This window comes from Anopheles coustani, chromosome 2, assembly GCF_943734705.1.
Source record: "Anopheles coustani chromosome 2, idAnoCousDA_361_x.2, whole genome shotgun sequence".
Classification (NCBI taxonomy): Eukaryota; Metazoa; Arthropoda; class Insecta; order Diptera; family Culicidae; genus Anopheles; species Anopheles coustani.
Window position 1 is genome coordinate 57,384,149 of NC_071289.1, and position 12,028 is coordinate 57,396,176.

Consider the following 12,028-nt stretch of genomic DNA (forward strand, 5'->3'; position numbering starts at 1 on the left):
TTGACACTATACACTTCTCCATAGGCTGGATGAATTGACAGGAAGGAAAGCGACTTTGTTCAAAGCCTTCTCGCTGATTTTCTGCCACGATCTGGTATTTTATGGAAGTTTGGAGACTCCAAAACATTTGAAATATACTGTTTGAGTAACCATCCTCGATCGACACATCTGTATAACAATGTCCATCTGTTCTAAGTGTTTTTTAACTATAAGGCCAGTTGAAGCTACCTTCTCTCACAAGAAATGTCTCACAACATCAAACAAGTTCGTTCCGCGATAAAGCTGGATATTCCAACATATAATCAAACGTAGTTGGTTTATTGTTTTGGCGACCGCGGATAAAATGTAAATGATACAGTTGTTAAACTTGTTCAGAATTTAAAAGAAAGGCTACTCTTTATTTTGCTTTGAACTGAAAGTGGCTAGCGTATTCTATTTTTGCATAATACGTCGTTAAAATTTGTCTATTTTTTTATGCAAACGCTACTTTAGAATAACCTAGCTTAAATTACGATTTACTGGCATCGAAGCTGTACGAAAATGTCAAAATTTATTACCTACAATGATGAAGTTAGTACAATTAGTCAAACAAAATACAAATTAAGTCCACATATTAACATCCTATGCGCCGCAGCAACGGTTGTAAAATGGTTCTGATATATTCGTGGGTTATTTATTATAAACTCCAACTACTTAAGCTTCTGAATGCGAATTGCTGTATCTGAGCCTCAGTCCGTTCTTATATAGTATGCTATCCTGTATCCTAGCCTGCTACCACATCATAGCATACTATAACAGGTTCATTAGTTGAGATTGTGTTTACAGAATGTCCATCTGAAATACTATCTGTTTGTCTGCAGTATGAAGAAATACACAATTCATATTTTATGATTAAAAAAATCGAAAAATGAATAGTCATCGTGTTTGACCATCAAATTCAATTTATTTTGTTTTATCAGAAATGAAAATTTGTTCTAATCGTCATTTCAAATTTGTTGGTAGCTCCATCTGGTAGCAAAATTAGTAAAACAATCAAACCTTTAAATTTCTATTGTATTTAGAGTTGTGTACCTCAGATTTGGATTCATGAGCCGGAATGAATCTATTTACAATGTAAATGGATTTGAACCGTCATCTATATTTCATAAATCTTTTGAGATTAATGAGTCACAAATGTATCTAACGTTTTTCAAAATTCATGTAATAAATACGACGTTGCCTTTTTCGACGTTTAAATTAAATTTATCTCTTAGTAGAGAAACCAGCGAGAGGTATGGCGCAGCGGTAGAGCGAGGAAACACCACGCCGCAGGTGTGAAATCGAGTCTCGAGTCTGCCACCCTCCGGCATTTCAAGGGGCTGGCCACCTATCTATAATAATAATATAATAACAATCGAGGAAATGAGAATGTAGGTTGTGCAGCTACAAAAAAGTAATACCTACTTAGATAAACCATACAACAAAGTTTCTTCGAACCAAAATACAAACATGACGATCAATTTTGTCAACATGAATATGATGTTGAGAAAAATAAATAGTTTGAGGCACCATTAATGGTCTATTTAGTTCTGCAATCTTTAATCTCTTCTTCTCTATATCTATAAAAATGAATGTTTGTATGTTCGTGATGCTAAAACTCAAAATCGGCTGGACCAATCTTGATGACGTCTTCGTATGATTTGTTCATTTTTACCCAAGAAAGGTTTAAGAAAAAAGAGAATTTGAAAATTCCCAAGGAAAATCCGGAAAATGGGAAAATTCGGTAAAAACGGCTTTATTCCATATAAAAAACTTAAATTTTCCTTCTCTAACGAAAACGGTTGAACTTATGCCAACAAAGTCTTCTGATGATTTGTTTCTTTTGGCCCAATAAAAACAATGCAAGTTAGAAAAATCCTTAGGAAACCCAAAAAACTCGATAAACGTTTTTTTCCATTAAAAAAAATTTAAACTTATAAAAATGAGTGTAAGTTTGTTTTTAACGCTAAAACTCAAAATCGGTTGAGCCAATCTTTACGATGTAATCAGAATATTTGTTCGTTTTTATTAATGGAAGGTTTAAAGAAAAGACAGCTTTAATATTCCCTAAGGAAAAGCCGGAAAATGTAAAGATTTGTGAAAATTGCATTTTCCTTACAATCAAATCTAATATACGATGTATAACTTAAACTAAAAAACCGCTTGGCCAATCTTAACGAAGTTCTGGGATGATTTTTTCTTACCCATTCCTATTAAAATTGTTACAAATCATGTGTCCGAATTCACAGATCATCGAATAATTTCATCTCGATTAATCAACAAGCGATAGCCTAGATCACGTATATTTGGCCTAGATCACGCGTTTTTTGGCATTGAAGGAGATGAAATAAGTATCAAACGAACCGATACGTTGTTGTGCATTCCACAGTTTATGTTTTTTATTTCAATGTTCAGTTTATTTGAAGAATGGTTAAAGATTTTACAAAGAACTCTTGAGTCAGGAGTACAGCAAGCAAAACAAAACACAAGAAACAAGATTCCAGCTTACAGCAGCGATTCTATTCCGAGATTATTGCTTGATTCACAGTTACTTCGCATATAAATTAAATGCATTGGAGAAATGATTATGCAATGACATAGAGGTGTGTTTTCATTTTGTTTTAGAATAAATTTACACAACCCGTTGAAAACGAATACCTTCGATTTGTTTGAGCCATTGCGAACAGCGATGAGTATGGTGTGCAACTTTGCGAGAACATAGTTATACTTGCTGAAATATATTAATCACTGGAATCTATGAATGAACTGCAATAACTAAAGTGTCTGTACTTAATATTAAGATTATTTCGACGATGCCATAAAAAGTCCCGTTGATTGTGAGATACGTATAAAAATGACATCGCCGAAGATATTTCATATTGCTTTTCAAAGGTAAATTTTGAATAAAATAAATGAATGATCAATAATAAAGCATTGGTGTTGATTGAAAATGTGAGTTTGCATATGAGTAGGATTCTATCGACTGAAATTCAAATGCTAACACCAATCGTCGAGTTTAAAATGTTCTGCTTCGTGAATAGTATTGTGGAATTGCAACCCGATCTTTGCCTATTCGCTTCAACTAAAAATGATTTATCACAAATGTTTATGTGAACTATGCCCCATAATATCGAAACTACGATTGGTTAAGTGCATTGGACCATTTAAATGGCGTTCATATAAATTGATTTATCGTATTGAATATGAAAACGAAGCTGTGATTCATTCACTGGAATTTTTCACTGGAAGCCGTGATTCATTCACTGGAACATTCTTTGGATTTGTCTGATATGCCGCGACTTAAAGATGGATCTGTTATTGTTATGTGTCGACATCTTCATGAACCGAATCTATGGAGCTTCCCGTGAGTTTCAAAACTTTGTTATTCCGATATTAGCGTATTGTTAATATGGGACGAGGCGAAGTTCGTTGGGTCAGCTTGTTACTACTAAATTAATTATTATGGTTATCATTATACGCTATTGCATTATAACGTATTATAACAATTGCATGAAAAATCTTTCGAATGAAAGATTGTGTGCACAGTCCAGCGTGCCTGCTTAGACATTTTTTAATTAGCTTTTAGGTCGGAGCACTCGCAGAAATGCCCATCTGTTAAAACAAACTGAACGACTTTCCAACTGGATTTTGACTCTTGCTGCATAAGAAAACTGGCGCTTCTTCACCGTCTGTAATGAGAATAGCATTATGAGAATGTCGTTAAAGAACTGTTCTTATTTGACTAAAGATGCTCGTTTGTAGCAGCGGTGCACCAGCAGAAGTACCCACTGCAGCGTTGTAGATTTTGAACGCAACTGTTGCAGGTGGAAATTACAATACAGTCTGTTCTCGAGTTACGCGGTTCTCGACTTACGCGGATTCGGAGGTACGCGGTTTTCAAAATTTGACAGTAGATTGGGTTTACTACATCGATTTAAATTCCTGAGATGTACAACCACATGAATAAATATGTAAATTACACATTTGAATAACTTACGCTTCTATTTCGTTTGTTGCAATTTATGTTGATTGAATACGCTTGCATTGCATTCATATTAATGGACAAAAAAAAATTTAGAATATTCTATGATACATGTACACAAGAGCTCGATCTCTTAACTCCTAGTATAAACTATGTGTCAAGCAATATTCGAGATACGCGGAAATTCGAGATATGCGGATTTTTCTGGTCCCCATTATCCGCGTAAGTCGGATACTGACTGTACCATAACTAAACAAATTATGTTGTGATTGATTTAAAAAATTCTTGACTATGCAGTGCACAGATTGCTCTGGTGGACGAGACGCCACTGAACAATAAGAAAAATATACTGTTTCTCGGTCACCGAAACTCTCTTCGGTGACAGGCTTTGTCCCACTAGTGATCTTGTCCCACACGTGTCTGATAAAAATAAAATAAGAGATGGCAGGTAGCAAAGCTTTAAAATTGTTATATTATTACAAAACATAAACAAAGATGAGCTTAGTCAGATGCATTCGCATAGGATCCCAACCAGCCTGGGATGGGTTCCATTTGAAAATTGAGCATGCCAGAGAAAACTCCATACAAAAAAAACCAGCTCTCTCGGACTTAGCCGATTTTTGCGATGCCACTCTTGATGATTGCCGTCCACAGATGCCGCGAAAATGGCGAAGACCCGTCGCTCGCGAACTTAGCCAAATTTTTCGATCCCGTTCTCGTATTTTTCGATGGAGAGATCTTTTTTGGGTGATCGAACGCGCGCACTCTGCATCGCGCTCTCTCCCGTATACGAGGAGCGCACCGAGCTCAAAATTTTCCATTGCGGAACATCGCGTTGTGCGTTTGTCTCAGTCACTGCGTGTATCCGTCGCTGCGTGCATCCGTCGCTGCGTGCTCCGTCGCTTCAAGCATGAGCTTGCATTACTCCATTAGAACGATGGAGACGTGAATATTTTTTACTCCTTCGCTGCGTTCATCACATGCGTAGAGCGATTTTGCCAGATCGACGTAAACAAAGCAACACGGTAAGTTCGCTAAAGTTTTTTAGCGATAATTACATATAATTTTTACATTTCATCTATTGCAGGATAGTATATCTAGTATTCAATGAACTATCAACTATTCAACCTACGATCCTAGCTAGTTGGAGACATCTTTTTACGAAGAATGATAAGTTCCGGAGCAACGCACCTGACCGATAGAAGCTGAGCAAAAAACTTCCTCAACTAGCAGGTAAGCTCTGCAGCGAAGTGTGTATGTTTCATACGAAATAGTTTATTGTATAGTGTGCATGCTGTTCTTGATGGATCATCAATGTTGACTTAGTTTTCGGTGTTATTGGATTCACAAGAAATCGAGAAATAAAAAGGTGAAAACGCAACAACAAATTTTGTCCAGTGTATTCATTCGCGCCAGGGCTGTGACGTCACAGCCGCGCGTAGAAGCGAAAGAAAAAATCTCTCGGAAGTAACTCTCGGGTCTGGGGCTCTCGCGCGCTCACCTCTCAAAAATTGCACGGATGCAGCTGCTATTGTCAGAACTATCCGTTGAACGGATAACCCTCGGTTTTTGAACGGATATCAACTCATCGCGAGGTTAAAGCACGCAAAAGGTTATTTGGGATGGTAAATGGCGATCGAACTGAGAGCAATCTCGATGTAATGCGAATAACAGCAAAGACGAAAAACTGATGCATTAATACAATTGTCACTTATCATACGTTATTTTTTATTTTTTAGTGCGTTTGGGGGATAATTTTCGTTTGGAAAATTTAGTTTTTCACTAAGTCTATTAATTTGTTGTTTTTAAGAAAGGACCGCCCGGCCATACCGCATTTTACAAAAACTAATACATGAGGATTCGGATTTCATAACTCCCACCTCACTCTGGATGTGATTCGAAAAATTAAATCAGTAATTCGATTTTCTCACCTCTAGTTTTGACCAAGGTGCCTATGGTTTGGTTCAAGCAACCTTGGTCAAACTGTAAATATTTTTCAGCAAATGACAGCTCGGATGACAGTCCAAGCTGTCATTGTGCGATCGTCGATCCACCTGAACTTTGCGTTCAATTCTCGAATGGCGAGTTGTTTTCCTGCTGTTTACGGAAGGGATTTTCCCGATTTCCATCGGAAACCGTTCCACCAATGTCCCTGTGTTGTTTGTGTTGCCTTTCTTTAGCGGTGTTCAGCTGTGCGTGAAGGCATTGTTTGTTTCATGTGTGTGTGGTGTGGTGAAAGATGTGATTTTTTGCCCCATATCCTAGTTGTTCTAGGCCATTCTAGTGTATCAAATGGTCGATGGTTGCGAAGTAGTGCCACCGCGTATCAACCTACGTTTCGCAGTCCGCATTCCTGTGTCTGTGAGGGCCGCAAACAAAACCGACACGGCGCACACACCAGCACAACATCACCAGGGCCGCGGGCGGCTCACGATGGTGACGGGGTTTCGTCGCGCGCTTTAAAAAATACACTATCATTCCGCCGAGTCGCATAGACACCCCGCGAGCGAGAGTTTGCGTGTGCTTAGGACGGAGGCTGCCTTCGGCGGAACCAGTTCTTCGAGCTCCCCGAGACCCAACCGCTCGGCGACGTGTGTTTCTTCGATTCCCAACTCGGCGCAGTAAGCTATCTTTCAGTGACAACAACGAGTGTTGCCTGAAAATCAGGTGTTTTGTGGCCAAGGAGCCGCTGATGATCAGAGTCGAACAAACAAAAACCCACCGCAGGAAACATCTTTCAAGTGCCACGAAGATCGGAATCGCTAGTGCGCCGTTTGCGCCGTTTGTGCCGCTTGTGCAAGTTGTCCCGTTGGCCAGTGTTCGCGAGGTGAAAGGAATCGATTTCTGGTGAGGCGTTTTTCTGCCCGACATGATGAATGTAAACAGTGTGTTCAGCTGTAAAATTAGTGGCTGGTTGCGAAGGTCAGCGGTGTTTCGTTCGTGACCGCAACAAACGCCGGAATAAGCAGCGCCAAGGCACACGGTGTGCAGGTTTCTGCATTCATCGCCAGCTTGAAAAGAAAACCGAATTGTGCGTTCGAAAAGGAGTGAAAATTGGTGCCGTACTTTGTTGTGTTATTGAGTGGAAAAGATTGAGAAAAGCCGTCACCCCATCAAACAGTAAATATTTTGTTTTATCATCAAGTCCAAACTGCGCCAGTGTGTGCGACGGCGGCTGATAATCGCAAACACCCCCCGACGACCCCGCGGTTTCGTCGTGTAGGCCACACGGATAAGGCACACACCAGTCACCTCGAGCGCACGCAGAAGCTACCGAAAAAAGGTCAGTTATTGGGGAGGTTGTGCGCTCTCACGCTCACTCTCGGCTCGTCCATCAATGGCTTCCACCGGAACGATGCGACGGTGGAACCGAACCCCGCGGGGGAATGGGAAACGTCGCCGTGGGGACACATTGTTCCAACCTATCTCAACATTTTTCGGCACACTTGCCCGTGTTCTTCGCGTCCGCGTGTTGACGTTGGAGCTGTGCGTTGCGTTCGTTTGTTATTATTATTGTTTTTCTGCCCCCCTCTTTCACGGTCCCATTCCTTATTTCAAGACGGCGGAGAAGATGGTCCCATGACGAAGGCGCACACCTCTGCACACTTGTGCACACGGACGCAAACCGGGCTGTGTGGGTGTGGTGACTTGGGTGGTCAGGAAGGGTTGGGGGGGGGGGGGGGGGGGGGGGGATAACGTTTGTTTATTTTTAGTTCGGTCGATCGCGCTCAGATTAGCGAGGAAGAAGAGGAAAGTGGAAAGTGAAGACGACCACCGCCGTCTCTAACGCGTCGAATATGGTTGACAACAAGTGTCGTCTATCCACCGGGCACGTACTATGATGGATGTAGAATGAATACAACCGTCTAGTATGTAGTTGTTACATGTTCCCAGAACAGAAGAAGTTTAGCAAAGCTGAACCTAGTTTTTGCCGTCCAATCTTGATTGTCAATCATGTTTCGTTGTCGGAAGGACAAGATTTCACTTTCGGTTGTGGGGCCGCAATTCAAAAAAACGTTAGCAATAATTTACCAATCCAAATCAAGCTGAAACGTGAACATTAGTTTCGAATAAGGTGATTGGGGAATTTAATAGGCAAGAAATGGCTTCTTGTTCATTAAATTAATCATGTAAATATACATGATGGTTGGTTTAGCATCCGTTTGCAAAGTTTATTGAACGATTTCAGATATGTATTGTTGGTAGCCTTTGATCTACTTTGCAAGAAGCAAACAAAGCAACTTCAATGAAGTTTTAATTTAATAAAAAAAAACTTACCCTAGATTCAATCGCAGCCAACAAAAATCGTTATACGAGTCAATATGCATTTCAGAAGCAAAATAAATTTAATTCTTGCATTTCATTGAAGCAATATACCAATAACTTTCACAAATAATTTTCTTTACTTTTATTCTATTAAATAAATACGAAAACGACCTGGCGCACCACGTTGATATTTTTTTTAATTATAGTGATTTTTTATCTCTAGAGTTCTGTTTCAATCATCTCTATAGTACCGGTGCATTTTAGTCCATTTTCTTTCTACTATGATTTGTGGAGGATGCTACCATGCAATGAGTTTTTTCAAATGTTACATAACAAATTGATTAAACGACTTCAACGTACAATCACATTTTAGATAACACTTCAATATGTTTTTCATCTAATTGCTTGTAAACAGCTGCCACATTTAGGTTTCTGAAGAGTTCAACGGTTGTTGAAACAAGAATTGTGTACTTTATTGTGAGTTTCAACAACATGGATTCTTTAAAATCTTGAGACACCATCTACAACCTCCCATGGATTAATTCAATTTATCTCCGTACTGCCACCTCCAAGAGTACGACGATTCAAAGCAAATTTTGTACGTGGCTACTCCAACGTATCTAAAAATACTTCTCTAATCACTGAATCTAATCACCGAAAAAATGATTAACTTCAAGATATTTATTCTTCCGAAAGCAAGCACCACTAGACTAGAAAGTTTTCTTCGAACACACAATCAAAAGTACCATTTAATTTGTGTTTAGAGCAAATCTGTCAGCCTTATTACTAAAATTGAATCCGTTGTTCAGTGGTTTGTCCGAGCGGCTAGCTTTACCCGAACATGTTGGATGTTTTGAGACACTTTTAGTATTCTGTCACATATAGAGTAAAATAGATGCTTTATAAAGTCAAATTCCGACTTTAGAGATTACGACGGAGCTACAAAGTAGAACTGAAGCTGCAGCGAAAGACAGAAGGCAAAGTGGTGTAATTGTTCCGTTACTCGAGTCAAAATTTTGCATCAAGTGGCCAAATAGAAAAAAATAGGGAATGTTATGGCGTAGCGACGTTGATCGTTGCCAGCTACACATAAAATAGACTCCAAACTCTCGTGTTTTTGTGATTTCATCCTTTCGGAAGATCCCGACATCGTGACCATCCTGCATGTAGCTACGTTGGTCTTGCAATTGTCACCAATAGACAACTTTCGATCAACCCTTACATGAAAGCAACGAAAGAGCTAAATAAAATGACAATAACAATAGTTATATCGGATGTGGCTAACTAAAGGGAGCCACAAACAGGAATGAAAATGGTGATACAATATACATGGAATAATATCCCGTCATTAGTGATCAAGAATTTTGCGAAATCGATGTTTCAACAAGATAACTTAGATCATATAATCGGCTCTCTTTCGCTTTACATCATGCCAAAGTGATAAGTAAGGCGTACCAAACTCTGGGACTCATCCGACGCATGGCATCTGACTTTACAGATCTCAGAAAACTCTCTACTGCAGCCTGGTCTGGTTTCATCTGGAGTTAGCTAGTGATATTTGGACCTCGTCCTCTCCTTCTATCATTACAAGGTTTGAAAGGATACTTAGCGCAAGCATCCCGTTGTCCTCCTACGCTGTCCGATATCAGGTCCTGAACCTCGAGCCACAAGTCATCTTTGTCGTCGGTCTGCTGTCTCAATCCTTGGACGTTTGTTTTCTGCTATCCTCCTTAAATTTCAATATCCCATCACGCCCACTAAGACCTCGTCCCCTTCTCTTCCTGGCTAGACGTCGTACCCAGTTCGGCGTCAATGACCTTCGCCACCGTTTTGTAACATTGTACGTCATTTCGATTTAAGATATTACAGAGTGTGAAGCCTGAGGCAGACACCGATAAGATGCTAAATACATATATAAATACAAATATTTTAGTTTTTTTTTAAATTTTAATTCAAAGAATCAATTCATACATTTACATCAAAATCCGTACATTTTACATTACATTTTCTTCTTTATATATGTTCATAATTTTATCCATTTTGAACTGGTTATAGCATACGTTCATTTCTTTCAAGTCGTACGCTGCTACATCTCCTTGAGTGCCAACATATGTTTAACATACTGAGCAGAGTTCAATTACATTTTTATTTGATTCTTGATTTGATACCATTTGCTGCAGCGGTTCAAAATGAAACTTACGACAGATTCATTTCTTTAAAATCTTCGCTTTTATCAACACTACAGACCCAGTTCTGGTACATTCCCAACTAAGAATTTTCTATTTAAATTTAATTCTTTTTCTTTTTTCGTTGCTTTATGGAGGTAAATCTAATTCATTTGGCTGTGTCGCAATGGTAAAATACAGCCAAATACTATGGAAAAACGCAGCTAAACATTGACGGATACGACTGTGCAATACTGAAAAGATGCCATCCTAAACATTTAATTATCCCTGGTTTTATTATTCCAAACTACCAGATCGAATGAACGTGAGGATGATTCTTAGGGCTATATCAATCTAGGTAATGTAACACCATGCTGGATGTTTTAAAGCCCAACGATGCTTTCCATTCGCACTTTAAATAGCTAGACAGATAATAAAGCCAGCCTACAGACAAGCTCATTTCAAATGACAGTCGATTGAATAAATCAGTATAGAATCCTAATGGCTGCCTTGGCGTGATGATGGGGAGGTGATTCTCCACTGGGGCTCTAAATTGCCGCGCCATTCAGAAAGAGCACCGCGTATTCGGTCATTTAGATGGATGGTGAAATCGTTCGTTCCATCATTACCCACTAGCTTGGAGGGGAGCTAGGCAAAGACTAGCCATTCTAACCGGTCCGGACCGGCACGTACTATCGACGTCATTTGCGACACAGACACCGAGGGACCAGCGAACGGGGGCTGCCAGACTTGCGGCAACAGAAACAGGTGGCATTGAGACGATGGAAGTTTAGAAGATGGCTTCGAGAGAGGGAGTGAGAGAGAGACGTCAACCGGCCACTTGGAATCGATTGCATAATCTCGCCAGGCGGACGTTGAAACCGGACCGTTGTTGGACGAGACGCGATCGATTCCGATGCAAATGTTTCAACCGTCGGTTGGGGACGGGAATGCCGGAACAGGAAGTGACCAAATGCAGAGGTGGGCAGGAGTAGAGCCGATGTTGTGTTCGTGAAGTGACACAAATCCTTCCGGTACCGGCACCGGAACAAATAAACCCACAGGTACCATAAGGTCAACAGAATGGAAATTGCAAAGCCATTTTCTTTCTGAAAGGCTTTATCGATGCTTTTCACTTTGGTCCGCGATTGCTGTTTCGACTGATTAAATTTATTTGTGTTTGGCTATATCTGATTTTGATCAACTTTTTATTATTTATTTTGTAATATTTTTCACAAAACTAAGGTTAAGACCTTTTGAAATACGTCGAAAGGATAGGATAAATTAGGTGAAAACCGTTTTATCAATTTAACATCGAAGTAACAAAAACTATGTTCTATTTTCCTTTTCTTTTCCTCTATGCAAACAAGAGAAAAGTGGAAATGCAATTTTTTAACATAAAATAAACCAACAGTACACAAATATTTCAACCCGTTGTGTTGAATGCCAAGTGGCAATGCCGGCTGCCGGCCAATCGACGGAACCAATCCTGCTCAGTGGCGTCGTGGGTAGCAGCTGCTGCAACGTTGCACCGGTCGATGCAGTTGCAACTGCAGCTATCCCCTCGCCGCCAAGCCAATCCGGTACGGCGTAATAA

At 39.8% G+C, this 12,028-nt stretch overlaps 1 protein-coding gene across 1 annotated transcript in view; it reads left to right on the forward strand.

Annotated features, from left to right (window-relative positions):
• The first annotated feature begins 6,160 nt into the window (after positions 1-6,160).
• The window catches only part of LOC131263926 (basic helix-loop-helix ARNT-like protein 1), a 50,517-nt gene continuing 44,649 nt past the window's right edge, over positions 6,161-12,028 (forward strand). The window contains exon 1 of the mRNA XM_058266210.1: positions 6,161-7,283. The gene's annotated coding sequence lies outside the window, so the exon portion shown is untranslated. The remainder of the gene's footprint in view (positions 7,284-12,028) is intronic.